Source organism: Ovis canadensis, chromosome 3 (genome assembly GCF_042477335.2).
Source record: "Ovis canadensis isolate MfBH-ARS-UI-01 breed Bighorn chromosome 3, ARS-UI_OviCan_v2, whole genome shotgun sequence".
NCBI lineage: Eukaryota > Metazoa > Chordata > Mammalia > Artiodactyla > Bovidae > Ovis > Ovis canadensis.
The window spans coordinates 150,619,023-150,623,663 of record NC_091247.1 but is presented as its reverse complement, the minus strand read 5'-3'; the positions used below and the strand labels follow the sequence as shown (position 1 = coordinate 150,623,663).

The 4,641-nt window shown below is 41.3% G+C and overlaps 1 pseudogene; it reads left to right on the top strand.

The window, feature by feature from the left end:
- Positions 1 to 1,430: 1,430 nt before the first annotated feature.
- Positions 1,431 to 2,742, top strand: LOC138438221 (splicing factor 45-like; annotated as a pseudogene).
- The last annotated feature ends 1,899 nt before the right edge of the window (positions 2,743 to 4,641 follow it).

Below are 4,641 nucleotides of genomic sequence, written 5' to 3'. Positions count from 1 at the left end.
AACTCTCACATCCATACATAACCACTGGAAAAACCATAGCCTTGACTAGACAGACCTTAGCCAGCAAAGTAATGTTTCTGTTTTTGAATATGCTATCTAGGTTGGTCATAACTTTCCTTCCAAGGAGTAAGCATCTTTTAATTTCATGGCTGCAATCACCATCTGCAGTGATTTTGGAGCCCAAAAATATGAAGTCTGACACTGTTTCCACTGTTTCCCCATCTATTTCCCATGAAGTGATGCATAACTTTTAAATTGTCTCAATTTATAATCCAAAAAAATGCAAATAAAAATCACAAGATACCACTTCACACCGATTAGGAGGCCTATCATCAAAAGAAAAAAACAGAAAATAACAAGTGCTGGTGAGGATGTTGAAAAATCAGAACCCTTGCTAGTGAGAATATAAGTAGCTTAACTGCTATGGGAAACAAGAAAGGGTTCCTTAAAAAGTAAACATAGAATTACCATATGATCTAGCAGTTCCACTTCTGAGTATACACCTGAGCAAACTGAAAACAGGGATCTGAACAGATATTTGTATGCTCATGTTCAAAGAAGCATTATTCACAATGGCAAAATGGTGGAAGCAATATAAGTATTGACTAAAGATGATTGGATAAACAAAATGTCATACATACATATGATGGGAATATTATTCAGCTTTAAAAAGGAAAGATAATCTAACACATGCTCAACATGGATGAACCTTGAAGATATGATGCTAAGTAATATGCCAATCACAAAAGAACAAATACTGCATAATTCCACATATATGAGATACATAGAGTAATCAGACTCATAGCAATGGAAGTGGCGTGATGATTACCCGATGCTGGGGTAAGAGGGAAATGAAGAATTAGTGTCCGATAGGTATAAAACTTCCATCTGAGAAGATGCAAAATGTTCAGGAGGTGGATGATGGTGACAGTTGCACAAGAATGTGATTATATTTCATTCTACCTAACAGTACAGTTTAAATGGTTAAATTTTATATTAAGTATATTTTACTACAATAAAAAAGACCACATGTGTTCATTTGTGCATGCAGATAATGTTAGTAGATGATAGAGTCTCTGTTTTATACTAATTGAAACTGTGAACACTGTTCTGAATCTTCTTTTCTTCTGGTAACAATATATCTGAGAGAGAATTCCGTATCAGCACATTTTTTTAAATGGCTGGTTGACATTCTATGGTATAGGATACTAAACTTTATCTAAGCTACCTGTTGGCAATGGTCATTTAATTATCTACAGTCTTTTGTTACAGTACACAGTGTGGCAACAACAACAACAACAAATTCTCTACAATAAAAGGTACACCGGGTGCCCCTGAGCACCCAGCCTACCAGGTCTAGGGCACCTGGGCCTAGGTGCCCGGCCACAGCCAGGAGCGTCCACCCATCCAGTGGGCATTAAACTAAGAAGATGTCCATATACAAAGACCTGGGAGTGGAGAATAGTGACTCAAAAAACAGAAGGTTAGTCCCCAAACTTCAAACTTTTGCAGTCTCAGCTCCAAATGAAGAAGGCAGCTCTCACTCAGGCGAAGAGCCAGGGGACAATACAAAGTACTGTCCTTGCCCCAGTCATCCATTGACTTCAGGTGAAATGGCTCTTCAGATGAGCAGCAGATCCAGGACACCCCACCACACACAGCCGCGGGCCTCAAGGATCCTGTTCCCAGTGGGTTTTCTACAGGAGAAGTTTTGATCCCTACAGCTGAAGAATATGATCCAGCATTTCCTAACAATTATGAGAAAGTAGTGAGGGGCCAAAGAGAGGAGCGACAGAGGCAGCGGGAGGTGGAAAGACAGAAGGAAGAGAAAACAGGCATAAAGCCAGACAGGAAGCTAGTGGGTTTTTCAGGTTAGGAGATCCAGATTGATGAACATGAATATTATGAGCGAGAGAGAAGCATGAGCGGAGCTGCCATTGCACCACCTGCTTTTCTTGTAGAGAAAGACAAAGAGTTATCCCGAGGCTTTCCTTATGAAGAGGGTTCAAGCCTCAGCTCCCAGTCTTCCAAAGCTGCTATCTCTCCCCCAGTGTATGAGCAACAAGACAGACCCAGATCCCCGACTGGCCCCAGCAACCCTTTCCTCTCCAACATGGGGTAGGGCACAAACAATAACATAGAAAATCAGGCAGAAGTATGGCTTCTTGGGAAGAGTGAGCAGGGCCTAAGCACAACGCTGTCGGTGGAGAACACCAGAAAGCGGGAAGGCGAAATCATCATGGGTGACACCACTCAGAAAGATGCAGCCAGGAAGTCAGACTCAAATCGATTAACTGAAATACTTGTGTCCTACTAAAGTGGTCCTACTGAGGAACATGGAGGAAGGCATGGCAACCCACTCCAGTTTTCTTGCCTGGAGAATCCCCATGAACAGAGGAGCCTGGCATGCGGTTCATGGGGTTACAAAGAGTTGGAGGCGACTGAGCAACTAAGCACAGCACAACACTAAGGAACATGGGTTGGTGCAGGAGAGGTAGATGAAGATTTGGAAGCTGAAACCAAGGAAAAGTATGAAAAATATGGCACAGTTGTAAAATATTTGAAAATCCTGGTGCCCCTGATGATGAAGCAATAAGAACAGTTTTAGAAATTGATAGGGCTGAATCAATGATTAAAGCTGCTGTTGATCCAAAGGGGAGGTATTTTGGTGGATGGGTGGCCAAAGAATATTTCTACAATTTGGATAAATTCAGGGTCTTGGATTTGGCAGAACAAGTTTGATTTAAAAACTAGAGTTTGAGTCATCTCCAGTGATCCTTCAACAAGCTGCAGACTGAGCAGAGAAGAACAAGGCAATAGGCAACCTTCAAGGCTGAGGGTGCAGAGATTCTGGAAAGAATTCTAAGATATTCAACAACTGATCCCTTTTTTATTTTGTGGTTTTTTGATATAGTATAAAAATCCTTTAAAAAACAAAGTATACAATAGTTCTTATTAGTCAGGATAGACTTCATAACATGACACTGAAAAAAACAAACCCCAAATCCTTTACTGACCTCCCAGGTTCTCTTAATACAACAAGAGTTTCTTTCCTCCACAGGTGACATGTCCAGCAGAAATCAGCAACGGCTTCTTTCCACACAGCTCCACCATCTTATTCTTCATCATCTAGAAGACATAGCCTCCCTCCTTACTCACTGGGATTCCCACAGTCTCAACCCAGAAGGAGATACATCACATTAGCCAGGACTAGTATTTTCTCGCTCTCAACTGAAAGGAAGCTGAAAAAAATGTAGGAGAGTAAAATAAACTATTTCAGCATCGCTTCCATACTTCAATTTCACAAGTAGAATTAATTTCCTCATTAAGGTAAGTCCAAAATTTACAAATTCTTTCAAGAAGTTTTTTTTAACTCTCAAGTGATTATATTTCATTCAACAAACATTTATATCACTCTTGATGAAAGTGAAAGGGGAGAGTGAAAAAGTTGGCTTAAAGCTCAACATTCAGAAAATGAAGATCATGGCATCTGATCCCATTACTTCATGGGAAATAGGTGGGGAAACAGTGGAAACAGTGTCAGAATTTATTTTGGGGGGCTCCAAAATCACTGCAGATAGTGACTGCAGCCATGAAATTAAAAGAGCTTACTCCTTGGAAGGAAAGTTATGACCAACCTAGATAGCATATTCAAAAGCAGAGACATTACTTTGCCAACAAATGTCCGTCTAGTCAAGGCTACAGTTTTTCCAGTGGTCATGTATGAATGTGAGAGTTAGACTGTGAAGAAAGCTGAGGACCGAAGAACTGATGCTTTTGAACTGTGGTGTTGGAGAAGACTCTTGAGAGTCCCTTGGACTGCAAGGAGATCCAACCAGTCCATTCTGAAGGAGATCAGCCCTGGGTGTTCATTGGAAGGACTGATGTTAAAGCTGAAACTCAAATACTTTGACCACCTCATGTGAAGGGTTGACTCACTGGAAAAGACCCTGATGCTGGGAGGGATTGGGGGCAGGAGGAGAAAGGGACAACAGAGGATGAGATGGTTGGATGGCATCGCCGACTCGATGGACATGAGTTTGAGTGAACTCCAGGAGTTGGTGGACAGGGAGGCCTGGCATGCTGCAGTTTATGGGGTCGCAATGAGTCGGACACAACTGAGCGACTGAACTGAACTGAACCATATGCTGAGTGCAGGAACATGGTAGGCACTCAATAAATATTTGCTGAGTAAACAAATGTATGATCCCTAATTATACTAGTAATTGCTACCTACCATTTCTCTCAGAGCAGTCCAACTACTATAAATGAATATGGAAAGAATAAGAAATGACTCTGTCTTCTCACCTAGCCACTTGACCAGAGCCCGAATTAACTAAACTTCCTATCTGAGAGCAACCCTTGACCATCAGGAGGAGAACCAGGAGTCTGACTAAGCTCTAAGCTACAATTAAACCAGGATTATTGCCCAATTCAAAATTCTCATTGCTTCAAGGTCAATCCATGAGCCATAGCTGGCACTTAAAACACTTCAGCTTACAGCTCATATTTGCATTCTGCACAAACATTATGCACAGGTAAAAGAAGAGAATACGATTCAGCTTAATCCAATAGCTAATTAGCAACACCTGCACCAAGACACTATTAGCATCTTACTATTAGGTTACTGTTCGCCTTAAA